Consider the following 13,299-nt stretch of genomic DNA (forward strand, 5'->3'; position numbering starts at 1 on the left):
GCGTTCCCGTGTAAATGGGGCCTCAGTCTGCTATAAGAGAGGACTAGCAATCACCAAATTCATACATAATAATATGATCCACCTTCATAACAGTGTTTGCAATGATGACTTCTTCCTTTTTGTATTTACATTATTTGTCTTTCCCCTGCAAGCAGTAGTAAGTAACCCGGCACAAAATCAAACAATGAACAGCACACCTCCTCTGCCTGATGGTGAATATGAAATAGTATTAAAAGGACAATGTCATTTTAAATTGAACAATTTGTCAAAACCCACATTAACATAATTCCCAATTATTTATTTAGACAGACCAAACAACTGGTTTAGGCGGCTGCTGGCAGCTTGTCTGCTCTGTGTAGCGGCCGAGAACAAGGCCCTGACATCAAGTACAAACTGGTGAGCATGCTACAGTCACAGCCCTGATAGAGATCTGCTTGTATGGCAACTTATTCAACGCACAGCCTGCCTGCTGAAGTGCTCATGGTTCGTTTATCAGCTACAGTGAGAGTGTGCCACAGTAATTGTATTCACACAGGCTGCTTAGGGAGAGATTGATGTGGCGGCTACACCATGTGTGCAAAGGGAATGAAAGTCTCTTGGCCGACCTTGTTTCTAAGTTTATTTGCCACTAGCTCTGTTAGCTAAAGTGACGGTGGAGCGGCAGTGAATACAGAATCACTGCATATGAAAAAGTGCCTGTTTTTTTTTTTTCTACGCTTGTTGTGTGGAGGAGCAATATATCACAGTTAGGTCAGGAGCAGCTATTGATGCTTTTTAGTATTCTAGGTCTTAACAAGGACAAGTCCTGAGAAAAACACGGTTTGGCTTTGGCAGGCTGCAGGGTGAACCACTGCAACAGATTTAGAGTAATTGTTCTTATTTTGCAGGGAAGATCTGCATGTTTTTTGAAGCGGCGGTAATGGGATATAGTAATACAGTCTGGTAGTAAATCTAAACAGAACTTGCCCTGGTTACCCACAGTTAAACCTGTCACACACACACATACACACACAGTTTCTCTCTGCTGGCCCACGGATTGCTCTATCCATCATCTGCACATGAAAATCTCTTCTCCTCCACCGGCTCACTTTATGTCACTTTACTGCCGCTATCCATCTCCCCCCACCCTCCATCCCTCCCTCCCTCTGTCAGGTGAGCTGGGTCTTCTCTCACACACAGATTTGAAGTACATTGCGATGCCACAGAAACAGCGATTCTTTGCAAATTCACCAAACACACCGTTCACCTTTCCTTCTGTCCCTTTTAATATTCATTCTCAAAGAGCAATGCCGGCAGTAACACGTCTCTTCTATCTTCTCACCTGATTGTTAACCCTCATTTGCCCTCCAAGCTGCCTTCCTTTTTTCTTTCTTCCCATCACTGTCTTTCTTCTCCCTTATCTCCTGACAGCCCGCCTCCCTCAAGAGAATATGGTTTACTGCAAAAGTCCTTGATGTTATTATGGAGAAAGATCTTAAGTTTGAGTAACAAAAGTGCCGCGCAGCACCGCCGGATAGATTGATGCAGAAATCAGTAGCCTATTTGCTTAAAGGGTTAGAAAAGCTTTTGGGTTGTCCCTTGATATATGAAAGCAGTGGCAATGGAGGGACTAGCAGAGCCATCATTTACATGCCTGTCCATTTACTCACTTCTAAAGCTAACGTGTTGTTCTTTAAGCAAGACAAAGAGTCTGCAGCCGTGCTCGATACTCTGTGAGGCTGTACTGTGAGCTAAACGCTAGCGTCAGCATGCTAACACAGACCTCTGTATTGATAATAATAATAATAATAATAGATTTTATTTGTTAGCGCTTTTACAGGTGCTCAAAGACGCTTTACAGATAATAGTGAAGAGAAAAGAAAAGAGAAGAAAGGAACAACAAATAAATATATAGTAAAAGTTAAAGTCAAATAATACAAAAACAATCACACATGAAACGCCAGATTGAAGAGGTGAGTTTTTGTGAGTTTTTTGAAGGTGGTGAGGTCGGTGCAGTCTCTGATGGGTTGTGGGAGTGAGTTCCAGAGGGAGGGGGCAGCGACGGAGAAGGCTCTGTCCCCCCAGGTCCGGTGATTGGTGCGGGTGGGGATGGATAGGAGGTTGGCTTCTGATGAGCGGAGGCAGCGGGAAGGGGTGTGGTGGTGCAGCAGGTCTGTGAGGTAGGGGGGGGCCTGGTTGTTGAGGGCTTTGTAAGTAATGAGGAGGACTTTGAAGTGGATTCTTTGACGGACGGGGAGCCAGTAGAGGTTCTGGAGGATGGGAGTGATGTGGTCTCGGGAGCAGGTGTGGGTGAGGAGGCGGGCAGCAGAGTTCTGGATATGTTGGAGTTTATTGAGGAGGTTGGATGGTATGCCATATAGGATGCTATTGCAGTAGTCGAGTCGTGAAGTGATGAATGCATGAATCGAGGTATTTACGAGCAGCGAGAGGAGGAGAGTGAGTGGGCGGAAAGAGGAGGAGAGTGATGGGCGGAGACGGGCAATGTTTTTGAGGTGGAAAAAGGCGGTCCTGGTGATGTGATTTATGTGGTGGTTGAATTTGAGCTGACTGTCGAAAATGACTCCGAGGTATTATCCGAGGTATAATTCATCATGTTTACATTAGCACGCATGTCATTCGTTTTACAGGTAGGTCAAAGCATATGATTGGACAAATAGAAATCTTGGCACACAAGCTTAACAATCCTACCAGTAAAATCATTTTAGGAAAATGGACACCTAAGGAAATAATATCTCAAGTGACACATGTACAACAATATCTGTTTTCTTTTCTTATTACTGCAGATTTTTTATTTATTTTTTAATCCATATTTGATTCCATTCCATTCCAATGTAAATACTGTTATATTTATATTTGTTCTAGTTCTATATCTGTGTTTTAATTGTTGTTTTACTTTTATGTATGCACCACGACACCTAGTCAAATTCCTCCTAAGTGTAAACCTACCTGGTAATAAACCTGTTTTTGATTCTGATTCTGAAAAGTCTCCATATTCTGTCTTTAACAGACAATGTTAATTGAAAAAGGTTATGAACTATTTGTCTATGAAGCTTTGTGTAACAATTCTCCCTAATGGTCTTAATTAAGCCGTTCAAATGTAGCAAATGAGATTATAATGCCCTGTCAAAGTTTATTACCAATGGGAAGCATTACTTCCACTGTCTAAATCATCCTCCTCAGATTAAACCATATATTTAAAGAAACAAGGACTTTAAAAGAGTTCAGTGATATGAACATCCCATTGGGACGGTATCAAAGTTTAATATCATCTCACTTAACGTCTTGCAAGCTTTAAGAGTCTTAATCCCCTCTTAAGCTTTACTATACTCCCCATCCATTTACACACACTTTATCAACCCGTTCCCCAACTTTATCCTAAAAATTCCTCAAAGTCTCCGGAAATAGGGCAGGCTGCTCGCTGCATGGCTTTCTTACAAGTGTGCCTTTACGCGTTCTGAATAAATATCTGACTGCCTCAGAGGAACATTTCACAATTCATTTTCACACTTTCTCTCCTCTTCTTCAGCCGTGCCACCAAAGTTCTGATGGTATTTTTATCAGCTGGTTTGCACACATTTTCTCACTGTCAGATGGAGTGATTAAGTTTCAGATAAAAGGGCTGATAGCATGTGGCCGCGAAATGTGTTGAGACTGCACAAGTTAGATAATGCTGAAATAAAAATAGGGATAATTTGTATCACTTGGGAAAGTTACAAGAGGACTAAGAGTCTACACAGCAATGCCCCAAAAACTATTTTTGGGAGAGGAATAAGGTTGTGAATATGGTTTATGCTTAAAAAGAATCCTTTGAGAATGTGAACTTGCATTTATGTGATCGACCAATTAAGTGACAAAATTGATTTATTGGTATATTTATATACAAAGAAAATGCCATCAGTGGGCCAATTGTACATTAGACAAGTTACATTTTACTTGAAATATCAAATGACATTTGGTTTGTCGAATTGGGTTTGATGTTCATTAATACTGAATGATTTTCATTGGGAAACTACATCAGTATTTGTGGAGAATCTGATTGAGCATGCAAAGTCAGTCCCCTCAGTGAGAGGGACTCTCGGGCCACTTGGCTGGCTGCTGTTGTAACTGCTGCGACTCAAATATTGATCTGCTTAGCCATCAATCATCTGGTGAGTGCTTGTCAGGGTCAGAGGAGACACTAATATGTTGGGCAGATGTGGATTTATGGCTGCATGTCTTCCTTGTCCTCCCATTTTGATCGCCTTTCATCTATTTAGTGACACCCACAACCCGTTAAAGCACATTGTAGCACAGCTGCATTGCTTGTTGGTGGCAGACAGCGGCACTAGTTTTTTAGAATGAAAAACCTGAAATCGCCGCTTTCATTCATTACCGTGTCTCTCGTCCTCCCTGCATGCTGTCCCTACTCTGCTCTCCTTTCTGTTTTGGATCCCTGCCGTCCATTCATCCCTCCCCTTTCCATCATCTCACATTTTGTTTGTCTCTTTGAAGGAGCTCCACCGTCCTTTCCTCCCTCATTTCATTCATTCCTCCCTCCTTCTCCCCTGCTAATCTACAGTCCATCCACACACGCTCACCTCAGTCTCGTCAGAGCTGCCTGGAATTATTTACTGCTTAATGGCCTACAGCCGCTCACCAAAGCCCATTGGTGCTTTGCTTTATTTATTGATTGTCATTCCTTTTGTCTTAGTATGTGTGTGTGTGTGTGTGTGTGTGTGTGTGTGTGTGTGTGTGTGTGTGTGTGTGTGTAGCGACTGTGTGCGTGTGCAGGACAAGCACATTTAAAAAGATATAAAGCTCAAGGACATCGTGGAGCTGCTGGTGAAATGACCCGTATATTGAAAGACTGACTGGTTTGATGTTTGAAGGCTAGTCGTGCATTACTGGGGGATCTGTCTGGTACCTGTGCTTCTATACGTTGATGTGCCGATATGTGTGTGTTTGGGTGTGTGGGTGTGGGTGTGTGTGAACCACTAATTATCTCTGAGCAGTGGGAGCTAACACATTTTCTATACCGCTGGGAATCATGCCAACATTGATTCTTTAAATAAAAGGAAGAAAATCAAGTTGTATCGCACAGTTTGACATGAAAAGTGTTGGTTTCTGTAAATAATATACAGTGTATCCGGAAAGTATTCATACCCCTTAACTTTTTTCACATTTTGTTATGTTCCAGCCTTATTTCAAAATGGATTAAATTCATGTTGTTTCTCAATATTCCACACACAATACCCCATAATGACAAAGTGAAAACGTTTTTAAGGAATTCTGGTTCGCCTTTCAACAGGACAACGACCCTAAGCACACAGCCACGATAACAAAGGAGTGACTTCAGGACAAGTCTGTGAATGTTCTTGAGTGCCTCAACCAGAGCCCAGACTTGAACCCCGATGGAATATCTCTGGAGAGATCTGAAAATGGCTGTGCACCGACGCTCCCCATCCAACCTGATGGAGCTTGAAACGATCTGCAAAGAAGAATGGGAGAAAGGGAGCGTCGGTGCACAGCCATTTTCAGATCTCTCCAGAGATATTCCATCNACACACATACACACAGGCACACTCTCTCCCTCTCACACACACACACACACACACACACACACACACACACACACACACACACACACACACACACACACACAACACACACACAACACACACACACACACACACACACACACACACACACACACACACACACACACACACACACAAGCAACAAGAACTGCACAGCGGGTGATGAGAACCTGTTGAGAGGCTTGTTGCGTGTGCTGAGGACCGGGGGGGGCATTATGGGACGTGTTAATGAAGCACCTGTTCAGGGAGCTGATTGAAATGTCAGTACACTAGTGGCTCACCACGTACTGTACAGCGCTGATTTATACACTCACTAACACCAAGCACTTTTATGTTTCCCTACAGAAGTCTGAACATATTTACCTTATCGATGTTTTATCGTAAAATAAGAGAACACTTCCTAAAAGAGTAACATATTATGTACAAATTATTAACTGAAACGAATGATTCAATTCGACCCTGCAAATGAAACATTACTTCTTCACTCTAAAATGACCTCATTGCTTTTGTTTACCAATGCTTACGGTCTTTATTTTCAAACTAGGCTTGGTAAGGTGTACGCACACTATATGAAAGTGCTTATAAAAGAAACATTTCTTTAAACAAACCTTTCTGTTTGGATGGTCATTTATTGTATAGAGAATAAATGAAGATAAAACAAATGTAGATGACAACAGGCAGACCATTCTTCCAAATTGCTTTAATAACTTCTGCCTCAGTCTATTAATTGCAAAGACCAGTCCATATTACCAAAAATCTAAAATACAGTATTTTAAAAAGTTAAAAAGCTAACCAGATAATATTTAATCATTTATTTGGCAGGGACAATGCACAGTAATGAACACTTAAAACATTAAAATGTGTCAAGCGTAACAGTGCCAGATTTAGCTTTGAGCTAATTTCCATCCGCAGTCCCTCACATAAAACATTTAAGAAAATAAGACACAAAATAAGACACACATTAGGGCAAGATTCTAGCAAAGAATGACCAGATTCTCAGAATTTAAGAAGAAACACGGTCTCCCTTTTGTTGAGCTTGTTATTTCCAAAAAACAATTAGGCAACAACCCTCGACCCCCGTGAACAGGTCTACAAAACAAAGAGTACCACCTGTCGACTGCCATGAATAAACTAATTAAACTAATAAGACACAATATTTAATTTCCATCCCTCAAACAATCCTTTCATCTTTTAGGTCATCCCTCACACCCCCACAGCTCTGTGAAAGCTGTTGTCCGACGCCCTTCATCCGGACCAGCCTTTCCTCTCCGTCTGATAGGAAGATCAAAGCATTTGCTTTTGCACTCAATATCGCAGAATTCTGGTATTCAAATTGGAGGTGATGTCATCCCGTCTCTCTCCCCCCCAGTCGCTCGCACTTCTCATGAGCTGCTGGAGGGGAGAGTGTGACCTGTTTCATAACCAGCCATCCATAAACCCATAAACATGCAGGAGATGACAGACGAACACAACGAGAAGCTGATGGCTCTTTAGCACTTTGTTTGTATTGCCTGTCTATAAATGCAGCCATTCCCTACTGTGTAATTTCTAACCAATCCTCATACCTCAATGAGAAAATGGCTCATCTGTACAGTAAGTGCTTTCCTAAATGACTCCTCTTATGAGCGGTTTATGATGTGGCACACCTTTCAGCTGGACAAATACCTTCTGGACGTGCAATAACGCTCAAGGGTTTGCAATGTCAGGTCTGTCCACCTCTTTAGTCCACACTTAAGTCTCTCAACAACTATTGGATGGATTACCATGATATTTGGTGCATCCATTACCAGTCCCAAGAGGATGTCGCCTACTGACTTTGGTGATTCGCAGATTTAACTTTGGTGCCAACAGCAGGTTGACATTTTCGATTGTTTTACTGCCATGTCCAGACAACAATGGGGCAGATTGCCATGTTGTTTGGAACAGATATCAATGCTTCTTAGAGGGTAAATCCTATTGAGTGTCCTGATTATCTGACTTTGCCTATAGCGCCACCGGCAAGTGGTGAGTTGTTGTTGTTATGTTGTTGTTATGTTTTGGTGATTAGAATTTTGTGGTTTCATTTAAGGAAGAAAATCATGATGCAAACCTTGGTCTCTCATATCAAAATCAGACGCTTTTTATGCCAGTTCCACTCCTATTGAGACCATATTTGAGTTAGTTATAGTATATGTATATAGTTAGTATATTACGCTATGTTTGGAACTGGAGTAAAACTGCTTTTATTTGCAACAATAGGTCTCCAGTCAGAACAACAAACAGTGAATATTACTTATTCATAGAATTTTAAATAAACACGTTTACCTTCTTCACAGTGTGCAGTGCACCGGTTCATTGCACACACAACTGAAGTGTGACTAACTCAGTCCATGCCATGCCCTCCATAAACAGGTTAGCTTGTTCATTAAATGTTTCATGAGCTTCTCACCGACTTAGCTTTATGCAAGAGAGACAGATTACAAAAGCTGTTGAATGATAAATGAGTTTATGTTCTGTGTAGATTAATGCACAGTATGTGGCTGTGTGTTTGTTTTAGTCCTATACCTCCAGATTGAGGACATTTCTTTAGGGATTAGAGCTTGGGTTTACAATAAGGTTAGAATTGGTTAAAGAAAATAGGTCATAGTGTTAGCTAGGTGCTAAATATAGATCACAAAAGGCTATGCATTTTGTGCTTATGGTTTTGAAAACATTAAGTTTATGAAGTCAGTGGAGGGTCCCCATGAGCAAAAGGAGTAGTGGTTATTGAAGAAAGAAAAAAAAGTGATGTTTGGATGTGTTGGCAAAGGATGATGACTCAGACTTTTCTACACATACTGTATGCCTGCTGTCAGTTTCCTTAAGGAGTCTGATGCAAAGGAACGTGTTGGCGTGTCTTTGTTTGTACAGTATGTAAATGAGAAGTTAAGAAAAGAAAGACACACAGCATCATCAGGAGGTTGCACTGGCAGTAAGGCTGCAACTATGATTATCTTCATAATTAATCCATTAATCATTTGGTCTATTAAGTGTCAGAAAATATTGAAAAATGTCCATCCCATTTTAGCTGATGGTTTAAATGAATATGTTCCCAAATCCAGAACCCAAAGACAACATTTCATATATAATGATGATGATGATGATGATGATGATGATGATGATGATGATGATATAAAACAGACATAGGACCGTTTCTTTTATTTATTTCTGAATACAAAATTAATTAAAATTACATTTCTTGATTTCTTTTTTCCTGCGTGATTGACTATAGCTGACTAATCATTCAAGCTCAACCTGGCATAGAGTATGTGCGCAGGTGTGTGTGTGTAAGTAAGAGAGAGGCAAGAGGGACAGCCTTCTTTGTACGTGACACCCATGTCAATTCCCACCCTGTCTCACCATTGATGCATGCATGTGCACCTAGCCTCACCTATCTCACAGTTCCCAGCCTGCAGGGGAAGAAAAGCTATACGGAAGACTGACGGTACACAGAGGCTCATATTAACCAGACCATCCTGATAATCAAAGTCATTTCACAGACATAAAGGTCTATTCCCCTCACCAGTTCCAACCGAATAGCTGTAAACTGACCTTTAACATCCTCATTATGAAACAAGCTCTCTGGCTCTTGACGAAAACAGAATCGACAACAATTATAAGCAGATACAGTAATCCAGCTGTCTCCAGATGTAGGGACACTGTTGTGCTCTCAGCTGCTTCATCCAAAGTTTATTCGGCGCACACGATGAGCACAAAATGTACAGAATGTATGGAAATGAACCTCATCCTTCAAAATGGAATAGAAAAATAAATGGTGTCTCCGAGGTAAAATCCTTGGATTTAAACATACATTGCAACATAAATGGCTGTATTGGGGGTAAAAAAAAAAGTCCACAGATCTGACGTTGCAGACGGAGCTCTAGCACATCAAATCTTCTGGAGTCCAGCCTGCCCTTCAGATAGAATGGGGAAAAGAAGTGAGCATGTGTTGATGAAATGGAGAGAGATGTGCGTGCACATGCCTTGCTAACGTGGTGGAGAGATGCAGAGAAAACACTTCTGAATGCTTACTTCCTCATTCAGGAGGTTGCTTGCAGGGGAAAGGCTGATGAATTTTGGATGTGGTTCAGCTGCATTCCCCATCTACGGGAGGCAAGGCTCAGTATGCCAATAAACTCAGAAATAATTAAACTCTGAACTTTGTGTGTGAACGAGAGAGGGGTTGTATAGAAAACCCAATAATGTATTTGAGTGTGTATGTTTGCGATTGAAAGGGATCATCCTCAATATGCAAGTTAACATGAAATGTCTCCTGTCTCCTGTTCTCACACACACACACACACACACACACACACACACACACACACACACACACACACACACACACACACTGCAATGCACTCAAGCACGGCTCACGTATACGGGCTGTGCAATGTTAAGGAAGACACACTGAGAGAATGACGTAATAGCACATCAGCCCACATCTGTGGACGTCGGAGTCTGCACAAGTCAAGGTCATTCATTGATCGAATTAAAGTCACACAGCGAGGCCTGCAGCGAGGCCACCGCCGAGACGCAGGACAACTACATTTGTATTCTGATCTCAGTCAAGATCTCAGCTCGCTGTTTGCACTTCATGTGTGGACACATGAACAGCCACACGTGCTTTTTTAGGCAAACTGCAGCTTCAGCTCAGCCATGCAGCCAGCACATGATGGAGATTGTGCTAACAGCTGGATGCAGACTCAACCATTATACAAAATCCATACAGCCCCATACACTGAACGAGTGAGTCGTTAACAGCTTTTAACGGGCTGGACTCGTGCCAAACAGTCTGAGTCCCATGTTATTTCCTGGCTGAATTAATTACCAGCCGCTTACCAGAGCTGCCCCTCAGTGACCGGTCCAATAACTGACCACGATAGGTGATCACTGCAAACGATCTGATCGATTCAGTGATTGATTAATTGGCGGCCGTATCATTTGCCCGCCGGGCCGTGAAGGCAGCAGCAGCAGCCTCCTCGCTGCGCTCGGGTCGATGCAGCCAGACAGACAGCCGTTTGTCTAAAACACCATTATCAAAAGGATGGCTGGCTATTTATTTTCAAAGCAGAGGAAAGTCTATTTTAGGTAAGATATTGCATGAGGGTTACCGTGAGTCACAGCAGCCCTCGCTTTGCCTCTGCATGACTTTCATTACACAATGATGCTTCATTCACAACATCAGTAATAGCTCCGACGCGCCAGGGGCAAATATCCTCTTCCAGCATGATTTAATCCAGGTAAAACAGTTTTGTAGGATTAAAGGGAAGTCTTTTCTTAAATTGGCTTGATTTAATCATCACAAATCTTGTTTGGAGGGATGTATTTTTATTTTAAAGCACACGTTTTCTCAGATGCACGCCCCGGGGCTAGACGGGACAGTCGGAGGACGTGAGAAAAGCGCAAATAACCTCTGCGCATTACAAATAAGGACTAGCTGTACCCGGGAAGCGCAGTGGAAATTGAACTGTCACACATGGGTAACTTCGGTTGGGTGGCACCTGAAAGCTTAAATACCTGCCAAGTCTCACTGAAGCTTCTATGTAACGTGTTCAAATGCGGAGAGCTCCGGGTGTCACTCACCTAACTTTTGCTGCCACAGAAGAAATCGCATCGTTTCTTAAATTCTTCCTTTTGGATACGGCAGTTCCCATGCTGACATGGAAACGACGCAGGCAGGAAACCCGTTCATTCCAAAGACACGGAGGGAATGCGACAACCAAAACAGTATAAAAACCGCAGCAATAAAAAGAAGGAAAACAAAGTTGGAAATCCTGGAGAAGGTATGTCTCGCACGCGTCTGTAGAGGAAATGATGCAGAAAAGGGAGGAATGTCAGACTTGCTCTCTCTGTGTTTCTCAGGATATGAGCACGTACGTGGGGTAGCTGCACAGCTGTGAGCGTGTGGCTGAAAATACACAGACCTCTCTCTCTCTATTTCTCTCTTTCTCCCTCCCTCATTGATCTGAAAATGCAATGGGAGGGTGGTGATATCACCATCATCATCATCACAGAGGGGAGGGAGGGACACTGGTGCCATCCACATATAGGAACCTTTGCCTTTCATCTCATCCTTTTTGTGGACCATTACGTATCTATTTGGTTATTGCCTAGTGTTATGTAAACGGTCATATTGGTAAAAGCCTCTCCCTCTCAAACACAAACGTCAAAAATGGTTCTCATCCCCAGCCAAGGACAGAGGGAGCATGAAGTTCAGGCGCTGCAGTGCTCTGAGCCCCACATCATATGGCATGAGAACAATAGCTATAGACTGTGAATTGTTTCTGCTGTTGAATATTTATTTCTCCAAGCCATTGTTATCAGTATTCAAAAGAGTGCAGGAGACTGACAGATCATAAAGAGCAGCTCCTCTGTGGAGCAATGTGAGAGGTTTCCTTCTATAGTCATCGCTCCACAATGCTCTTATGCAATTATGATTGCAAGAGTTGGAATGACTTCTATGTGTTACTAAAGCAGTTGCACACACCTTAATCAGGTCATCAGTATTCTCACTTAAATCAATGGATGCGTAAAAACCTTTCAGGATGTCTTTAGGCCTTTAGATCTCACATACAGTAAGGTTAGTACAAAACAATCCATTAAACACTTAAAAATACATAAATTAAACTAGAATGTCAAGGTGAAAGTCCTTAATTTAACGTACAAATGTTTCCTTAACGTGAGTTCTAAAAATTGCAGTTTTTTTATTTTTAAGTTCAAGCCTACGTAGAGTTGGTAATGGTTGATTTTTTAGATGGGCCGATTTCTGCAGAACATGTAGGAGGAGAATGGCCTCGGTCTGAAAATGTCCCACATAAATAAACGCTCCTTACCTTAGAGTATGATTGTATCTATTGCTGCAGATGCTTTCTTTGCTCCTTTTGTGCGAATGTAGAACACAATATAAAAGACAAACATGGTTATATCAAACAGATAATCTGGAAAGTATTCATACCCCTTCACTTTTTCCACATTTTGTTATGTTACAGCCATATTTCGAAATGGATTACATTTATTTGTTTTCTCAACTTTCTAGACACAATACCCCATAATGACAAAGTTAAAAACGTTTTAAAATAATTTTTGCAAATGAATAAAAAATAAAAAAACTCATATCACATGTGCATAAGTATTCACACCTTTAACTCAATACTTTTTTGAAGCACCTTTGGCAGAAATTACAGCCTCAAGTCTTCTTGAGTTGCTACAAGCTTGGTACATCTATCTTTGGGCAGTTTCTCCCATTCTTCTTTGCAGATCGTTTCAAGCTCCATCAGGTTGGATGGGGAGCGTCGGTGCACAGCCATTTTCAGATCTCTCCAGAGATATTCCATCGGGTTCAAGTCTGGGCTCTGGTTGAGGCACTCAAGAACATTCACAGACTTGTCCTGAAGTCACTCCTTTGTTATCGTGGCTGTGTGCTTAGGGTCGTTGTCCTGTTGAAAGGTGAACCACGCCCCAGTCTGAGGTCCAGAGCGCTCTGGAGCAGGTTTCTCGTTGGGACGTTTAATGCTGCAGACATTTTTCTGTACCCTTCCCCAGATCTGTGCCTTGATACAATCCTGTCTCTGAGGTCTACAGTCAATTCCTTGGACCTCATGACTTGGTTTGTGCTCTGATGTGCACTGTCAACTGTGGGACCTCATATAGACAGGTGTGTTCCTTTCAAAGTCATGTCCAATCAATTGAATTTACCTAAGGT

The sequence above is a fragment of the Notothenia coriiceps genome, unplaced genomic scaffold, assembly GCF_000735185.1.
Source record: "Notothenia coriiceps isolate Sejong01 unplaced genomic scaffold, NC01 NC01_scaffold00024633, whole genome shotgun sequence".
In the NCBI taxonomy this organism is placed as follows: domain Eukaryota; kingdom Metazoa; phylum Chordata; class Actinopteri; order Perciformes; family Nototheniidae; genus Notothenia; species Notothenia coriiceps.